The following is a 20,858-nucleotide window of genomic DNA, read 5'->3' on the forward strand; positions in this document are numbered from 1 at the left end:
TTTGACTTTAAGTAATTAAGCCATTAAATCCAACGTGCAGTATTCCCCTGAGCAACAGAACACTTTAGACCCTAAAACAATTTTTCACTTTCATCATCCTGGGGAAAACATGACTCTTCAAAATCCATTAATAGAATCCTGCGGTTATAAAATGTATCATTGCCCAAATGACACTTCTTTGTGGATGTTGTAAAAAGAGCAAAAAAGGAGACCTACTTAGTTTGCAGCAGTGGTATAACAATGCTAGCTAGCTGTGTGACCTTGAGCCAGCCATATAACCTCTCTGAGCTCTGGTTTCCTCACCAGTCAAATCAGGATAAAAAGTACCTCCCTTTCAAGTGTGTAACAAGTAGTATATCAGCTGATGCACGTGAAGACTTTGCATAATGCCTACACGTATTTAGCATCCCATAAAAGGTAGATAACATGAATAATAATAGCATCATCAATGACTATTGCTCTTCTTTTTTAATTGTCAGTGAATGTCAAGAACATCTGAAGTGAATCAAGGATGGGTAATCCCACTCCAGTATTTTTCCTTAGCACCTCAGAATTACCCAAGGGTGGCAGACTCACCTCCAATTCTGCATACACACACCCCTCCAACAATCCTAGAGAAGGTGATATTAACTAACCCTGCGTTAAGCCCCCTCTCACGTTGGCTGAAAGGCTGAACAATCAGAACTCACCAGCAGAAATATTCCCTTCCCTTGGACCGAAAGGCCCATGTTTTGTCAAAACACAATGACCAAGAAATAGTCAAGCAGTTTCCTAAAACATCTTCCACAAGACGTCCTGCGTGTTGTCGACAGGTCGGTGCTTAAATGACCTGGAGAAAAGGTGAGATGGACCAAACTACACAGACTTCTTTAGAGTAGAACTTTTCACAGGAGAAGAATATAATACACAATGTTTCCAAAACATAATTGGCCAAAGAACTCTCACTACTGTCTCAAGGAAGCAGTTTGAGGAATGCTAGCAAGCAAGGGCTGAGATACGGGTCAGAGCAGTTCTGAGAAGAGCAGAGGAGCAGGGGCTGTGGGAGGGTTCGGCTGGAACCAGGCCAGTGCCTCGGGCCGCCACCCGCTCATCCCAGAGAGCAGTGGGAGGACGTGCCAGGAGCCTCAAGGCTCAAACCTCTGCCCCCAACTTGTTCAATCACCCCTGACCCATCACTGGGTATAAACAATTCTCCCCAACAGGAGAAACAACAGGGCAAGCTCCCCTACTTGGAAACCCACTCACTAAGCCAAGAAAACATTTTTCACACGCCCAAAACAAGGCCACGTGGGGTTAAAATGAGGCTCCAACCAGCATCGCAGCGGGGAGCCGGTCGCACCCTTCTGTCTCTCTGGCTACAGGAGGCCTAATTCAATTTTTTTCCAAACATGGTCTTTGAAGCTCCAAGACAAGAATGTACAAAATCTGGACCCAACAGGATGGGCAAAACATTCCTCAACAAGAACAAAGGTTTCCTTTGACAAGCAAAATAAACAAATAGACCTGAGTAGGCAGAGACTCGGACAGTCTCAAATGAGAGGCCTGGGACGTGGTGAGCCAGAGGATTTGTCCCCTGGGCAGGCTGCACCCTCCAGCCGGACCTCCCACTCCACATCTCACTTTTTTTTTTTTTTTAACATCTTTATTGGAATATAATTGCTTTACAATGGTGTGTTTCTGCTTTATAACAAAGTGAATCAGTTATACATATACATATGTTCCCATATCTCTCCCCTCTTGCATCTCCCTCCCTCCCACCCTCCCTACCCCACCCCTCTAGGTGGTCACAAAGCACCGAGCTGATCCCCCTGTGCTATGCGGCTGCTTCCCACTAGCTATCTACCTTACGTTTGGTAGTGTATATATGTCCATGCCTCTCTCTCGCTTTGTCCCAGCTTACCCTTCCCCCTCCCCATATCCTCAAGTCCATTCTCTAGTAGGTCTGTGTCTTTATTCCTGTCTTACCCCAGGTTCTTCATGCCACGTCTCACTTTTTAAATGTAAAACGGGGAGCAGAGAACTGGGGAGACAATTCCAGATGCCTTAAGGGCCTCAAAGAAACACTCTCCTATAATTCATTCATTCCTCCCTTCTGTGATTCACCAGATCCCTTCTGAAGGTAGACTGTGCACTGGGCACTGCCCGAGATGCAAGTCCAGGTGTGGAGGCCTGAAACCAGCATGTGATGGGGGCTGTGATGTCATAAAAAATACGTATTCGGTCTTTGTCCCCTGTTCCTGGCGCAGAGCTTCTAAAACCCTTGGAACTTCCTGAGTGATAGGGATGACAGGGACAACACCTTTTGTTATTCATAACAAGCCCCTTTCAAACACACCTCAGTTTATGCTTGTGAGGTGACTATTGCTGGGGCCCCCAGAGAGCTTCAGGATGGGGCTGGTAGCCAGAAAGACCAAACCTTGATTAGAAGCTTGGAACTTTCAGCCCTGCCTCTCCAGCCTCCAGGAAAGGGAGAAGGGCTGGAGATTGAGTTAATCACCAATGGCTAAAGATTTAATCACTTGTGCCTACACAACGGAACCTCCCATAAAACCCCCTAAATGACACAGGATTCCGAGAGCTTTCTAGTTGGTGAGCTCATGTCAGTGCTGGGCGGGTAGTGCAGCCAGAGAGGGCGTGGAAGGTCCAAGACCCTCCCCGCAGACTGCCCCGTGCATCTCCTCCATCTGGCTGTTCTTGTATTATCTCCTTTGTAACAGTCAGTAAGGCACTTTCCTGAGTTCTTTGCATCATTTTGGCAAATTATGGAACCTGAGGAGGGGACTGTGGGAACCTCTGAATTTGCAGCCAATTAGGACAGAAGTGTAGGTAGCCTGGGGACCCAAGACTTGTGACTGTGGCCTGAAGTGGAGGCAGTCTCAGAGGACTGAGCCCTTGACCCGTGAAGTCTGTGCTAATTCCAGGGAGTTACTGTAAGAATTCAACTGAATTGTAGGACACCCAGCTGGTGTCTTAAGAGTTGGAGATTTTGTTGGTGTGGGAAAAAACCCCGGGGGTGCTCTCTTGGAGGAAAAAAATGTAAAACTATCTTACACTTACAAATTCCATCAAAACATATGGCCAGCATATAGTATGTCAAATACTTGATTGAAAACAACAGCCAAGCCTTCCCTGGTGGCGCGGTGGTTGAGAATCCACCTGCCAATGCAGGAGATGCGGGTTCGAGCCCTGATCTGGGAAGATCCCACATGCCGCAGAGCAACTAAGCCCGTGCACCACAACTACTGAGCCCGTGCTCTTAGAGCCCGTGAGCCACAACTACTGAAGCCCGCACGCCTAGAGACTGTGCTCCGCAACAAGAGAAGCCACTGCAATGAGAAGCCTGCGCTCCGCAGCAAGGACCTGACACAGCCAAGAATAAAAAATAAATTTATTAAATAAATAAGTAAATATAAAAACAACAGCCATATAACCAGGTGAATACATTGCTGTGAGCCTTTGTAAGTGCAGGACCTGGAGCTTGGAGGCTTCCAGGCCACCCTTGTCAGCCTCGACAGCAATGGTGCTGGAGTGACCATGACAGGGAGGGCTTTTCTCCACCAGGAGTTAGGGGCTGCAGGGCAACAGACAATAAAAAGTCACAAATGAATAACACCATCTCAGATGCTAATAAAGGGTAGGAAGAAAATATAAAGGGAGAAAACAAGGAAACCCTTGAACAGGAGCTCTCAATGCCACACCAGGGCCAGATAATTCTTTGTTGTCAGGGGATGTTCTGTACACTGTAGGATGTTTAGCGGCATCCCTGGCCTCCATCCCCTGGGAGAGCTGATGCCTTAGAGGAAGGGGAGATAGAGTAGAGAGGATGGCCAGGGAAGACCTAACTCAGGAGGGGACCTCTGAATGATGAGAAGGAAGCCAGCTACGTGGAGATCAGGGAAGTAAAGACCCCATGAAGAAGAAAAGCTGGAGATCAAAGCCCATGGGGACCACCAGGAGAGCAGACCGCTGGGCTATGCGGCAGGTGCGGGCGGGGTAAACGGATGGGAGAAAAGGCAGGGGCAAGACTCTGGAAGGCTGGGTCAGGGCTAGGATTTGTCCAAACACAAAGTATTTGTATTTGCCCAAATACATAGATGCACACTACGTATGGTTTCAAAAAGATCTTTAAAATAAATATAACTATGAACTAACATAACTCGGTGAGGAAAAATCAAATTCATGTGACTGGATTGAAAGGAAAATGGATTGTTGCTTTCTTCCTGGATTGGCCTTTTCCATATGCCACCAATTATCCCAAGAACAGTCATTCCGAAATCTAACACCCAGGTTATTCTTTCTTAAGAAATGAGCAATGGATATCACTGCACTTCACCTGTCTGGAATGTCCACGTTTTGGTGCCAGTGGACTCAGATGAGAGGGGACCCTTGGCGCTCCCATTCAGGTATTAAACCAGAGTTCTCAGGTATACATTTCAGTGAGATTGCTCCCCAGCCTGGCCTCAGCACTGTGCCCTGTGCGTGCAGGCTGTAATTGTGGGAACCTAGTACCACTGTAAGAGATCACATAACTGGTCCCAAAATAGAAAGCGTTCAGTTACCCAGCCCTGGCTAGGATGGCCCCTATTAACCTAGGCACCCCGAGCATCATTAGCAAGCCGTTTATAACAAAGCTGTAATCGAGAGACCCAGATATACCACTTCAGATTAAGTAATTGAATGCCCCCTGAGTGTAAGATCGATAAAGGGCATCCAATTTCACCCTAGGAAAAACTTATTAAATTATTGTAGCTCTAAGCTGATATGGCAGAAGAAAGATGTACAAAACTTCCAAAGAAATCTGGATGAATTTAAATAAATAGCTTCATTTAGGTGGAACATTTACATCTGCCCTCTGGGAGTAGAGAGGAAAAAAATAGCTAATTACATTATTTTAGTTTAATGTTTTAAAGGAAAAAAATTGATGGGTCTTAATTAACCTTTACTAAAACACAAAGCCTTTTTCTCATCAGTATGTCTAACTGCTGACACTTCTCTTTGGGCTATGCATATGGAAATAAGTTTTTTTCAAGGAATATTAATCAACAAGTGACAAAAGGAACATCTTTCACATTTAGAGTTTGTCACTGGGACTGAGACGAAAGCTAACAAGACTGGAGGGTTCTAGACAAACAACAGATGATCAGCTTCAATCTCATACCTGGATTTTATGCCTTTGACCACATCACAGTCAGTGAACAGAATAAAGCTACATTCCTCAATTAACACTCATCAGCCGACAGCACAGTGGGAAGAATACAGCCAGCAGTCACGTGGTCCAGGATGCTGAAGTTGTGTCCGCCTAGTGACTGCAGACAAGTCCCTTAAGTGATCCGGGCCTCTGTATTCTCAAAAGTCCTTGACGATAGTAACAGATCACATACAGCGCTGGAGCCTGGGTGCTCACGCAGGGTTACCTGGCTTTGACCTTGAGCAAGTCTACTAAACCTCTCTCCTCCCGTTTCCTTGGATGGAAACTGGGAATAACCTTAGGGTCTATATCATAGCACTGCTGTGAGCATTACATGAAACAATTCACGTCAAGTGCGTAGAAGTGTCTGGCCCACAGTGCTAAATAAATGTTAGTTATTATTATATATACATAGTCCTGGCCCACAATAAGTATTGGATAAGTAGCAGTTTATTACTATTTATGGTAGATTGCATTTCGGTTCCAGTTTCTTCTCTCTCCCTATATTTACCACCTTCACCACATAAATGACATTGCAGTTCCTCCGATCAAAGGAGTGGAATACATTTCTCCAGCCTTTGGCTTGGGTTTGGAAACTGCTTTGGCCAATAGAATGAGGCAGCAGTGATAGCAGGCCAGTCCCAAGCCCAGGCCTTAAGAGGGGTCGAGTGTGTCCGCCTACCCTCTGCACCTTTACCCTCGCTGTGGGAAGAACACGGCAGCTTGGCCAGGAGGATGAGAGACACATGGACCAGAGCCGCCTGGCTGAGCCCAACCTGTAACAGCCAATACCCTACTGACCCCCAGCCAATCTCTACAGACATATGAGAAATAATAAACGGTTTCTGTTTTAAGTCATCGAGCCTTGTTTTCTTATGTGAGAAATGTTAACCGAAGTCAGATCCCAGGAAGAGGGCTGGGGTTGGCGGTGTGAACACAGCCTGAAGGGGGCTAGTGAACCACGGCTGGCCGGGAGGGAGTCCGGGAAACTGTCTGGACCTGCCGAAGAGGCAAGAGGCCATTGTTTCGGGGTGCGTGAGGAGAGGGGATTCAGAGCACCGCCTAAACGAGCTCCAGAGACGGGCGCGAGCCGCGGCTAACAGCGCGGACCCCAGAGACGGGCAGGAGACGCTAAGGCTGCTGCTGCTGCCACCACCAAGAAGCCTGTGTGCGAGCACAGGTCACTCTCCACACCCGCTTCCGTGGACCCTGTCCAGCCCGCCACTGCCAGGGTCCTGGGATCCAGGGACAACTTCCCCGGGAGAACGCACGGCGCGCCTCAAGCTGGTGCAGGCCCTCCCCGCACTCCGTACCCCTCCCTCCCCCTGGCCTGAGTGAGCCAGAGCCCCCTAATCAGCTGCTCCTTTAACCCTGTCTGGTCTGGGCGGGGAACAGACGCCCTCAGGCAACCCACACACAGAGGCGAAGTCAAATCCAAAGCTGAACCCCAGGAGCTGTGCGAACAAATAAGAGAAAGGGAAATCTCTCCCAGCAGCCTCAGGAGCAGTGGATTATATCTCCACAAACAACTTGATGTACCTGCATGTGTGGAATACATGAATAGACAAGGAATCATCCCAAATTGAGGAGGTGGACTTTGGGAGCAACTGTAGACTTGGGGTTTGCTTTCTGCACCTAATTTGTTTCTGGTTTTATGTCTATCTTAGTTTAGTATTTAGAGTTGATTATCATTGGTAGATTTGTTTATTGATTTGGTTGCTCTCTTCCTTTTCTTTATATATAGATATAGATTTTTTTCTTCCTTTTCTCTTTTTGTGAGTGTGTACGTGTTTGCTTCTTTGTGTGATTTTGTCTGTATAGCTTTGCTATAACCATTTGTCCGAGGGTTCTGTCTGTCCTTTTTTTTTTTTTTGAATATAGTTTTTAGCACTTGTTATCATTGGTGGATTTGTTTTTTGGTTTGGTTGCTTTCTTCTTTCTTTCTTTTCAATTTTTTTCTTTTTAATAATTTTTAAATTTTTTAATTTTAATAAATTTATTTTCTCTTCCTTCCTTCCTTCCCTTCTTTCTTTTTTTTCTCCCTTTTCTTCTGAGCCATGTGGCTGACAGGGTCTTGGTGCCCCAGCCAGGTGTCAGGCCTCTGCCTCTGACGTGGGAGAGCCGAGTTCAGGATATTGGTCGACCAGAGACCTCCCGGCTCCACATAATATCAAACGGCGAAACCTCTCCCAGAGATCTACATCTCAACACTAAGACCCAGCTCCACTCAATGACCAGCAAGCTACAGTGCTGGACACCCCATGTCAAACAACTAGCAAGACAGGAACACAACCCCACCCATTAGCAGAGAGGCTGCCTAAATTCATAATGAGGTCACAGACACCCCAAAACACACCACCAGATGCGGTCCTGCCCACCAAAAAGACAAGATACAGCCTCATCCACCAGAACACAGGCACCAGTCCCCTCCACCAGGAAGCCTACATAACCTACTGAACCAACCTTACTCACTGGGGGCAGACACCGAAAACAATGGGAACTACGAACCTGCAGCCTGCAAAAAGGAGACCCCAAACTTAGTAAGTTAAGCAAAATGAGAAGGCAGAGAAACACACAGCAGGTGAAGGAGCAAGGTAAAAACCCACCAGATTAAACAAATGAAGAGGAAATAGGCAGTCTACCTGAAAAAGAATTCAGAGTAATGATAGTAAAGATGATCCAAAATCTTGGAAATAGAATACAGAAAATACAAGAAACGTTTAACAAGGACCTAGAAGAACTAAAGAGCAAACAAACAATGATGAACAACACAATAAATGAAATTAAAAATTCTCTAGAAGGAATCAATAGCAGAATAACTGAGGCAGAAGAACAGATAAGTGAGCTGGAAGATAAAATAGTGGAAATAACTACCGCAGAGCAGAATAAAGAAAAAAGAATGAAAAGAATTGAGGACAGTCTCAGAGACCACTGGGACAACGTTAAACACACCAACATTAGAATTATACAGGTCCCAGAAGAAGAAGGGGGGGAAAAAAGGGACTGAGAAAATATTTGAAGAGCTTATAGTTGAAAACTTCCCTAATCCCTAATATAGGAAAGGAAATAGTCAATAAAGTCCAGGAAGTGCAGAGTCCCATACAGGATAAATCCAAGGAGAAACATGCCAAGACACATATTAATCAAACTATCAAAAATTAAATACAAAGAAAAAATATTAAAAGCAGCAAGGGAGCAACAACAAATAACATACAAGGGAATCCCCATAAGGTTAACAGCTGATCTTTCAAGAGAAACTCTGCAAGCCAGAAGGGAGTGTCAGGACACATTTAAAGTGATGAAAGGGAAAAACCTATAACCAAGATTACTCTACCCAGCAAGGATCTCATGCAAATTCAATGGAGAAATTAAAATCTTTACAGACAAGCAAAAGCTAAGAGAATTCAGCACCACCAAACCAGGTTTACAACAAATGCTAAAGGAACTTCTCTAGGCAGGAAACACAAAAGAAGGAAAAGACCTACAATAACAAACACAAAACAATTCATAAAATGGTAATAGGAAATACATATCGATAACTACCTTAAATGTAGATGGATTAAATGCTCCAACAAAAAGATATACACTGGCTGAATGGATACAAAAATAAGACCCATATATATGCTGTCTACAAGATACCCACTTCAGACCTAGGGACACATACAGATGGAAAGCAAGGGGATGGAAAAAGATATTCCATGCAAATGGAAATCAAAAGAAAGCTGGAGTAGCAATTCTCATACCAGACAAAATAGACTTTAAAATAAAGACTATTACAAGAGACAAAAGAAGGACACTACATAATGATCAAGGGATCAATCCAAGAAGAAGATATAACAATTGTAAATATTTATGCACCCAACATAGGAGCACCTCAATACATAAGGCAAATGCTAACAACCATAAAAGGGGAAATCGACAGTAACATAATCATGGTAGGGGACTTTAACACTCCACTCTCACCAATGGACAGATCATCCAAAATGAAAATAAATAAGGAAACACAAGCTTTAAATGATACATTAAACAAGATGGACTTCATTGATATTTATAGGACGTTTCATCCAAAAACAACAGAATACACTTTTTTCTCAAGTGCTCATGGAACATTCTCCAGGATAGATCATATCTTGGGTCACAAATCAAGCCTTGGTAAATTTAAGAAAATTGAAATCGTATCAAGTATCTTTTCCAACCACAACGCTATGAGACTACATATCAATTACAGGAAAAAATGTAGAAAATACAAACACATGGAGGCTAAACAATATGCTACTAAATAACTGAGAGACCACTGAAGAAATCAAAGAGGAAATCAAAAAATACCTAAAAACAAATGACAATGAAAACATGACAACCCAAAACCTATGGGATGCAGCAAAAGCAGTTCTAAGAGGGAAGTTTATAGCAATACAATCCTACTCAAGAAATAAGAAAGATCACAAATGAACAACCTAAACTTACACCTAAAGCGATTAGAGAAAGAAAAAGAAAAAAACCCAAAGTTAGCAGAAGGAAGAAATCATAATGATCAGATCAGAAATAAATGAAAAAGAAATGAAGGAAACAATAGCAATGATCAATAAAACTAAAAGCTGGTTCTTTGAGGACATAAACAAAATTGACAAACCATTAGCCAGACTCATCAAGAAAAAAAGGGAGAAGACTCAAATCAACAGAACTAGAAAGTAAACAGGAGAAGTAACAGCTGACACTGAAGAAATACAAAGGATCATGAGAGATTACTACAAGCAACTATATGCCAATAAAAAGGACAACCTGGAAGAAATGGACACATTCTTAGAAAAGCACAACCTTCCAAGACTGGACCAGGAAGAAATAGAAAATATAAACAGACCAATCACAAGCACTGAAATTGAAACTGTGATTAAAAATCTTCCAACAAACAAAAGCCCAGGACCAGATGGCTTCACAGGTGAATTCTATCAAACATTTAGAGAAGAGCTAAACCTATCCTTCTCAAACTCTTCCAAAATATAGCAGAGGGAAGAATACTCCCAAACTCATTCTATGAGGCCACCATCACCCTGATACCAAAACCAGACAAAGATGTCACAAAGAAAGAAAACTATAGGCCAAGATCACTGATGAACATAGATGCAAAAATCCTCAACAAAATACTAGTAAACAGAATCCAACAGCACATTAAAAGGATCATACACCATGATCAAGTGGGGTTTATCCCAGGAATGCAAGGATTCTTCAATATATGCAAATCAATCAATGTGATACACCATATTAACACACTGAAGGAGAAAAACCATATAATCATCTCAATAGATGCAGAGAAAGCTTTCAACAAAATTCAACACCCATTTATGATTAAAAAAAACTCTCCAGAAAGTAGACATAGAGGGAACTTACCTCAACATAATAAAGGCCATATATATATGACAAACCCACAGACAACATCGTTCTCAATGGTGAAAAACTGAAACCATTTCCTCTAAGATCAGGAACAAGACAAGGTTGTCCACTCTCACCACTATTATTCAACATAGTTTGGGAAGTTTTAGGCACAGAAATCAGAGAAGAAAAAGAAATAAAAGGAATCCAAATTGGAAAAGAAGAAGTAAAGCTGTCACTGTTTGCAGATGACATGATACCATACATAGAGAATCCTAAAGATGCTACCAGAAAACTACTAGAGCTAATCAATGAATTTGGTAAAGTAGCAGGATACAAAATTAACGCACAGAAATCTCTTGCATTCCTATACACAACAACAAAAAATCTGAAAGAGAAATTAAGGAAACACTCTCATTTACCACTGCAACAAAAAGAATGAAATACCTAGGAATAAACCTACCTAAGGAGACAAAAGACCTATATGCAGAAAACTATAAGACACTGATGAAAGAAATTAAAGTTGATACAAATAGATGGAGAAATATACCATGTTCCTGGATTTGAAGAATCAATATTGTGAAAATGACTATACTACCCAAAGCAATCTACAGATGCAGTACAATCCCTATCGAACTACCAATGGCATTTTTCGCAGAACTAGAACAAAAAATTTCACAGTTTGTATGGAAACACAAAAGACCTCGAATAGCCAAAGCAATCTTGAGAAAGAAAAACGGAGCTGGAGGAATCAGGCTCCCTGACTTCAGACTATACTACAAAGCTACAGTAATCAAGACAGTATGGTACTGGGACAAAAACAGAAATATAGATCAATGGAACAGGATAGAAAGCCCAGAGATAAGCCCACGCACGTATGGTCACCTCATCTTTGATAAAGGAGGCTAGAATATACAATGGAGAAAAGACAACCTCTTCAATAAGTTGTGCTGGGAAAACCAGACAGTTACATGTAAAAGAATGAAATTAGAACACTCCCTAACACGATACACAAAAATAAACTCAAACTGGATTAAAGACCTAAATGTAAGGCCAGACACTATAAAACTCTTAGAGGAAAACATAGGCACAGCACTCTATGACATAAATCTCAGCAAGATCCTTTTTGACCCACCTCCTAGAGAAATGGAAATAAAAATGAAAATAAACAAATGGGACCTAATGAAACTTAAAAGATTTTGCAAAGCAAAGGAAAACATAAAGAAGACAAAAAGACAACCCTCAGAATCGGAGAAAATATTTGCAAATGAAGCAACTGACAAAGGATTAATCTCTAAAATATATAAGCAGCTCATGCAGCTCAATATCAAAAAAACAAACAACCCAATCCAAAAAGGGGCAGAAGCCCTAAATAGACATTTCTCCAAAGAAGATATACAGGTTGCCAACAAACACATGAAAGGATGCTCAGCATCACTAATCATTAGAGAAATGCAAGTCAAAACTACAAAGAGGTATCACCTCACACCAGTCAGAATGGCCGTCATCAAAAAATCTACAAACAACAAATGCTGGAGAGGGTGTGGAGAAAAGGGAACCCTCTTGCACTGTTGGTGGGAATGTAAATTGATACAGCCACTATGGAGAACAGTATGGAGGTTCCTTAAAAAACTAAAAATAGAACTGAACTACCATACGACCCAGCAATCCCACTACTGGGTATATACCCTGAGAAAACCATAATTCAAAAAGAGTCATGTACCACAACGTTCATTGCAGCTCTATTTACAATAGCCAGGACATGGAAGCAACCTAAGTGTCCATCGACAGATGAATGGGTAAAGAAGATGTGGCACGTATATACAATGGAATATTACTCAGCCATAAAAAGAAATGAAATTGAGTTATTTGTGGTGAGGTGGATGGACCTAGAGTCTGTCATACAGAGTGAAGTTAAGTCAGAAAGAGAAAAACAAATACTATGTGCTAACACATATATATGGACTCTAAAAAAAAAAGGTTCTGATGAACCTAGGGGCAGGACAGGAATAAAGACACAGACGTAGAGAATGGACTTGAGGACATGGGGAGGGGGAGGGTAAGCTGGGAGACAAAGTGAGAGAGTGGCATGGACATATATACACTACCAAATGTAAAATAGATAGCTAGTAGGAAGCAGCCACATAGCACAGGGAGATCAGCTCTGTGCTTTGTGACCACCTAGAGGGGAGGGAGGGAGACACAAGAGGGAGGGGCTACAGGGATATATGCATATGTATAGCTGATTCACTTTGTTATACAGCAGAAACTAACACACCATTGTAAAGCAATTATACTCTAATTAAGATGTTAAAAAAATCTTATTAAAAAAAAGAAAAGAGAAAAATGTAGGGAGATTTAGTTACTCTTTAAGATGTTACTGGATAATGTAGGACTGATAGTGGGTGGTTATTTTCTGTTCCTATTAAGGGGAGAACAAGTGTAAATAAGCTTTATTATCAACCAAAATGATTAAATTTAAAAGAATCTCTTAACTCAAAAAAAAAAAAAGTTAACTGATACACTCTTCTACAGGTTACAAACAATAGATGTTACTAAATTAAGCTGCTATAATTATACATTTAAGAGTTCCAAAAAGTGTCTTTATCTGAGTAAAGTGAGCAATTCAGGTCAAAGCAATTCATCCAAAGACCCAGTGAATCAACTGAACCAATGCTGTGGCCTTGAAGAATGCTTTGGCTAACACCAGAAGCAGATATGCCAAAATAATGCTGGAAACCCAGATGGCAGCTGTTCCCAAATCAAGACAAAACTACCCAAATGTCACACATCAGGTTATTTTCTGGCAAAATGCGTATTTACAAGAACCACAGCTGTTATGTTTTAGTTATCAGATGACTGACCACATTTTCCCCAGTCCCTGATGAAGAACCTTCCTCCCTGCCTATTTTTAGAGTCACTATAATTTCCTCCTTGCTCCTCTCCTTGAGCAAGCCCTTCCTGCATCCTGTACTCATGGTTTCCTTGCCAGATTTCGTCTTTCCTGATGACTAAGACACCTTCTGCATGCTTTGTCTAAAACAGGGATTCTCAAACTGTGACCTGCAGGATCTTCCTGGCTCACTCAAAGTGTGTGCCATACAAAACACAGGCAGTTTTTTAAAGTTATTTTTAAAACATACTTGACATTAAGTTCATCATCAACATTTTATTTGTGAGTAATGACCACTTCACGTGCTTTACAGTCTAGAAGACACATTCTAAACTATTATTTCATTACATAGAATATATCTTTAAGAAACAGGCATTTTCTCTGAGACCAAATCTCCACAAATCTGCAGCCAGCTCCTCCTCTGCATCTGGCCTAGGGAACCAAATGATTTGCAACTTGGTAGACAGTTGGGATGTAGCAAAAACGTTCTCTGGGCAGTCCTAACAAAGCCTTACAGGAGTCAGACTGCCAAAGGTCTCAGGCAGACTTGCATTTCAATCCAACTAAAGTCTGTGCCAGCTTTATGATCTCAGGCAACTAACTTCACCATTCCGTGACTTTACTTCCTCATCTGTAAAATGGGAATAAAACTATCTCCTCCCAGCATGGATGTGAAGAGGAAATAATGTTCAGAAAAATGCTTAACCCGGCATCTAGCACACACCAAGCCACAATAAATGATATGCATTCTTTGTATTATTATAGGAGAGGCCCTCAGACCTTCATTCCAGGCTACCTGCTTTCAGTGTATATATAGTTCTAGCATAGATGTCTCATTTTCCTGTCTGCAACTAATCTGAAGTAATGAGGGAGAAGAGGCAGGTGGCAGCTACAGGCAGGCACACAGATGCAGGAAAAACAGCGAAGTTTTAATAGTAGAAACAAGATGTTAAAAAGCAGAGCTGACTGGGATCATTCAGGTGCCTCAATAACCAGGGTGGGGAGCCCTGGAGAGCCTGGGACAGCTGTGGGTGTACCCTGGGAAAAGCTTACCCCCCTCACAGTGATCATCTGTCTCCAACAAGGCAGCGCGCCACGGGGTGTGGCCCCTGAACTGAGATTCCCAAGCATGGTCCCCATCCAGACCTGACATTCACCTGGCTGGTAACCCTGGACAAGTCACTGCATCTCTGAACCTGTACCTTGTATGTAAAATATGGAGTCGGGACTACCTCTTTCAGCCCTAACACTCCTGAGTGGATGATTTGCAATTAACTCCTCCCTAATAAAAACCCAGTATCATCACCTACTATGTCTTCGGGCTGCTAAGAAGCCAACAGTTTTGCAGCAAGCACTGAAAAGCTGGTGCAGTACTTGCCTTATGCTAGGCAGAAAAGCTGGACAATTAACCCCCAAACACACAGTGCACTCTCCTTATTAGTAGCCCACACCGGCGAGCACACGTTTATCAAGCACCCACGGTGTGCAGGGCACTGTGTTTGTTGAAGCTACAAATATGAAAAATGCACAACCCAGGTCCTCTGTTAACATCCCATCTAACTCCAGAACAAAGGCTCCAGAAAAAAACCCACACTCAGAATCATAGATCCCTTTCAAGGGCAGCCCCAAAGCCCACCAGCCCCTGAGCATCTACAGAGCTGGGAAACCAGCGCTGGTTCAAAATGTACCCTAACAATGGAGCTGCCTCATTGACCCACGGGATATCCGACAGCTGAAGGCAGGAGGGCAAATGGGATCCTTTTAATATCCTCTGGGACGGCTCACTCTCCCATAGGGTAACCTGCTCCAGCACCCTCGTGCAACCACCAGATGTATGGATGACACCCAGCCAGTGCCCCAGTCTCTCTAAAATACACAGAACGACCAGCGACAGGGTGAACAAGGGGCTGTTTGCACGGTCACCCAGCAATCTCAATGGGCACGAGATTCTAAAGGTCTTTGTGACACAACCGACAACTTTCTTTTTCTGAAAGCAAATGGGAGGAGAAACTATTTCTAACCACTCATTTTATTATTTCCAGTAGTAACTGTAATGTAAATTGGTGCTGGATTTAGGTACTTGATTTTCCACTCAAGCCTGTACACCTATGGCAGTGGTTTTCCATTAGAGTAGAACCTACTTGAGACAAGCTTACCAGGTTGCTGTGAAACCCGCCCACCTACACGGCTCTCGGCAAGAAAGCAAGGACAGTCCTATAACATAGAGCATGTCAAGGAAGCAATGTGCGGTCTGTTTGAAGACATTTGAAATTAGAAATGAAATACCACTCTCTGTGCAGACGAGGATGTATACTTCTAAACATGGGCCCAGTTTAGGGTTTTAAGTGACTCCAGGGACGGTGAAAAGAGAAGGTGACAAATGTTGATCCAGCCCCTGCCACGCACAGAAGCACCACGCAAGGTCCTTTCTTGATGGCAGCCCTCTGAGGTCAGCACTGCGACCCCCAAGTTAAATGCAGGAAACTGAGGCACCACAGGGTTAAAAACGTCCCCGGAACCCCATGGCCAGCCAGTGGCAGAACCAAACTCCAACCACAGGTCTGTTTGGCTGCAAAGCCTATGATCCTTCCCCATACCACACCATTATGTAAGACGGCAGCTCCGGGAGAAACCTGCTCAGAACTCGAGGCTCAAAGTGCAGCAAGGTCAGCTTTCACCCAGCCCACCGGCCACCCTGTCTCCCAGGCAAGGAGGTGTGGCTGGAGCTGGGGACTGTCCGATTGGACTGTCAGCTCTACAAGGACAGGGTCAGTGATGCTCAGCCTGAAATCAAATCAGTGTAGGTACTACATTTCCTTGTACATCAACCATGACTGGCATGGGGGCGGATGCTCCCTGAATAGCTCTTAAATTAATGAGCGAAGGAGCAAACTCTTGGCAGAAATCCAGGACAGGGCTCTTGCCACTTAGTGACAACAATAAAAGTGACATGAGCTACATTTATTGAAGGCCTTCTGGTGTCCAGACACCAGGCTGGGATTTATATGCATAATCCTGTCTATACTTCATAATAATCTAAAGGAAAGCCCAACTAGTACTCCCATCTTACAGACGAATTTAATGCCATATACCACCTCCCCCCCGCCCCCATGACTCAGTATAGGACAGAGAGCAGGCCTGGGGATCAAAAGGCCTGGGTGGACCACCTGCCACACCTACTAACCAGCCACGTGACCATACGCAAACCCCTGCACCACTTAGACCCTCATCCTCTTTTTCTCAAAGTACGACACATCATCACAGAGTCCAGTGATCTCAGGAACACAGGTATCTGATAAATTCTCTTATTATTCTTTTTGCACACTTTCAAGGATTCAAACATCTGCAACAAAAAACCTTAACTACTGGGGGGGGAAAGTCACACATTTTCAGACTAGTATGTCCTTTTGGCTCTTGTGTAACTAGACCACAAAGATGAGAGGTAGATTCTAGCTGCCTTCCAACAATTCTTCCTTAACAAATGGGAAAATGAATGAAAAGGAGAAGTGGCTCCAAGTATAATGCAGAGACTAAGTATCAGGGCCAAAAGGACCAAGGGGCTCTGCCCCCCCCGCAACTTGGGTGCCCAGAACCCTCTCACCTGCTTTGATGTGACGTCAGGAAGAGTGAAAAGGCCGCCAAACATCAGAAGATGACCAATCCAAATGTCCTTCAGGACGGGCGGAGGAGACAGGTCTTGCCCAGACACGGAGCTCACTGTTCACAACCAACTGCGAATAATGATTTCGCAGCTGTACAAGGGACCTACAATGAATACATTAGAGGCGGCACAATTGAATGGGGAGCAGCTACACACTCCCCGCCAGATGGCCTTGCTGATCTGAATAGTTTTAAACATTGTTTTATTTCCAAAGATAAGCAAAATAAGAATCTGGTTAACCCTTGAACAAGAAGAGCCGCCTGAAAACACTTCTTTAGAATCTATGTCTTTTGGATGGAAAAAGTGAGCCATCTGACTGAACTGCAGTGTCCCCTGGAGGGTTTTAGAACAAGGTGAGGGTAAAATGGGATTTCTCCATAACATCCACTGTCTACCCACAGACAGGTCTAGCTCTTACGAGGTGTGGCAAGAGGCAAGGACAGCAACTCCAGCACCGACACCAGCTTGGGTGTGTAGACCCCAGGGTTGTGGGGAGGTGTGTGCCAGCCCCCCAGGGCTGTGCAGAGGTACTCCAGGAAGCTACGAGACAGTCTGAAGCTTCCACCTTTAAAATATTTAAGCATTTGAAACATTGTTTTTAAATCGTTATGCTCAGATACAGAACTAAGTGATACAAAATCTGTACAATGTTGCAGCTTGCTTAGGTGTATGCAAGCTGCTTGCCGGCAGCCTAGGGCACTCCAGGGAGAATTTATTATCTTCTGCCTGCAGGGTCTCCTGGAGGTGAGTTTGAGAAGCACTGATATAGGGCCGGGGCGGGGGTGGGGGTGGGGGAGAACTAACAAGAACTGAACACTTGTTCCACGGCAGGCACTATGCTGCCTCTCATCTACCCCGACTTTGAGGCGATGCTAAAAGTAGATGCAATTGCTCCATTTTGCAGGTGAGAAAACTGAGGCTCTGGGCAGCAAAGTGGCTTGTCCTAAATCACACAGCAAGTAAGTGGCAGATCTGGATTTAAACACAAGCTGAGGGACTTCCCTGGTGGCACAGTGGTTAAGAATCTGCCAGCCAGTGCAGGGGACACGGGTTCGAGCCCTGGTCCGGGAAGATCCCACATGCCGCGGAGCAACTAAGCCTGTGCGCCACAACTACTGAGCCTGCGCGCCTAGAGCCCGTGCTCTGCAACAAGAGAAGCTACCACAATGAGAAGCCCGCGCACTGCAAGGAAGAGTAGCCCGCCTTGCCGCAACTAGAGAAAGCCCACACGCAGCAACAAAGACCCAACACAGCCAAAAATAAATTTAGAAAAAAAACACAAGCTGAAGCCCAAACTGCCCCTCCCCGCAGGGAGGGTGGGACCCACATGCACGTTACAGTTTCCAATCACCTTGCTTCCAACTTTACTTACATAGTGTATTACTTTTATAACCACGAAGATGAGAAAGATGAAACAATGATAATAAATACTGACAAACAGGAATGGCAAATAGAAAATGGGCTGGTCGGTGCTTTGTGACCACCTAGAGGGGTGGGATAGGGACGGTGGGAGGGAGACGCAAGAGGAAGGGGATATGGGGATATATGTATATGTATAGCTGATTCAGTTTGTTATACAGCAGAAATGAACACAACAATGTAAAGCAATTATAGTCCAATAAAGATGTTAAAAAAAAAAAAAAAGAAAGCTAAAGAAAAGAAAATGGGCTGGGCCAAGCTCCCCAGGACACGAGTTCCCATCTCTGAACCTCAGTTTCCTCGTCTGTTGAAATGGGCGCACTCTTGCCTCTCTCTGCAGATCAGGTGGCACAAGGGATGGCAATGAGGCTGCAGGGCTATACGAGGCAAGGTGTCATGGCACAGAAGGGGTCTATGCAAACTGCCAAATGGGAAGTTACATCCAAGCCCCACTTTATCTCCTCACTTCTCAAGTTATCTCTGCATTAATATCCCCCCCCCCCACCGGATATACTATAATGCTTGACTGTTGTAAAAAAAACTCCAGTTCCCATTGAACTAAGAATGACATGTCTGGGAGTGAGTCCAGGAGGGACGTCTCCCTTGCCCTCTCTGACACAGCCATGGAAATCCTGGAGCCGACCACAGAATTCCCCAGAGTGGGCATCCATGTTTATAAACATGCACATTCCAAAAGAGTACCAAGGGACAACACGCAAAAAGGACCCTAGATGACAATTTCTCATGACTGTTTGTTGAGGCCAAATGAGCCTCTAAATCTTTTGACGCAGGATCCTGCTTCACACGGCTACACAGGGTGGGAATGGGCACGTTGCCACCATGGAAAGAGAAGCGTGGTGGTGGGGACCAAAGATGAAAGTCCATACCCCAGAAGTACGTGAACACGCACACACACGCACACCCCTGCCCATCTGGTTGCTGTGTGCCCTTGTGCAGACCACGTTACACTTCTGTGCCTCCGTTTGCTCATCTGTCAAATGGAGACAATGTGGTGCTACCTACCACCAGGGAGCTGTGCGGATCAAACGGGATGGCCCGTGCAAAATGCCTCTACAGTGCTGCCAACACCAACCCCCAACCCTAAACTCCATAAACAGCAACCAACCGCCACCACCTCCCCCATTTCTCTTCCTTCTGTCCCTCCAATCTCTGCAGACAGGATCTCAGCCCCGCAGTACGGACTCTCACCCGGGGTACAAAGACCCAGCCAAGCCTGGATGCAAAATAGGAAGAAGGAAAGTTGCAAAGGCTGTGTGTCAGCAACGTCTGATCGAGACTGACTGAAATAGGCCCTGTCCTGCAGTGACACGGCGACAAACACGCTGGTCCCACCAGGACACCGGGAGCCAAGGACTAGATTTTGGATGCAAGGAAAGACCCAGAGAAAAAAAAAATTTAAAAAATGGTTGTCTTAGCCAATATTTTATAACTGTAAATGGAACATAACCTTTTAAAAAAAGTAAATGGCAACCAAAATATATGCAGTCGTACCAGTTAAAATAATTGCAAAATAAAACTCCTTAGTATTCAATAAATAAATCATTTAAAATGGTAGTTTCAAACTCTCCTTCTAATAACTTCCTTGACACTTTTAGAAAAGAGACCCAGTTTCTGATAACCCCACTCAAATCTGAAATCCAGATTCCCAACCTCTGTAAAATAAATAGATCAAGTAAGTATTTATTTACAGACATATCACCCAAGACGCTAAACACAGATCAGTCTGTCGAAAAGGAGTTCTTTTCTCTTCTCCATTAAGTAGAGGCGCTCAAAGTGTTTGGTGGGGTGTGATTTCTTTCAAAAAACATCTCTCCAAGTTCTGATACTTGAAGCTGGAGAGGTGGACATTCAATAAACATTATAACAAAGGCATGCTCTCCAAGAAGAACCATGTTTCCCTGGAGTCCGCTAAGATGTTGCTTCAACAGAGCCCTCCACAGCTGCCCTGCTGATGGAGAGGACTAGCCTCTCCTTCTGCAACGAGGTAAAGCAGAGTGGGGACAGGAGAGCAAGCAATACTCGGTATGAAAGCAGACAGCTGGGCTGCACGAGCTGCCCTGCGAACTCAGTGCTACGTAAACAAGTAACCTCTTGGAATTAACCCCGGAAGAGTGGAATCTTTTCCATAAAGATCTGGAAAGCGTTCAGGCCTCATTCCAAAGGTTGGAACTTGTTTGCAGAGAGCAGACTTCTTCCTGGGCTAAAAAAGTCTCAAATTTTTAAAAACGGCCAAAAAAAAATCCCCGTAGCTGACTTTCTGTCAAGAACTGCTCTGGTTGGTTCAGATAAATATTTGGCCAAAGCACATA

The 20,858-nt window shown here is 43.9% G+C and overlaps 1 protein-coding gene across 8 annotated transcripts in view; it reads right to left on the reverse strand.

Moving 5' to 3' along the window:
• CHST15 (carbohydrate sulfotransferase 15) overlaps window positions 1-20,858 on the reverse strand; it is a 100,635-nt gene that overhangs the window by 50,104 nt on the left and 29,673 nt on the right. The gene's annotated exons all lie outside the window — the stretch shown is intronic.

The sequence above is a fragment of the Phocoena sinus genome, chromosome 16 (genome assembly GCF_008692025.1).
Source record: "Phocoena sinus isolate mPhoSin1 chromosome 16, mPhoSin1.pri, whole genome shotgun sequence".
In the NCBI taxonomy this organism is placed as follows: Eukaryota; Metazoa; Chordata; class Mammalia; order Artiodactyla; family Phocoenidae; genus Phocoena; species Phocoena sinus.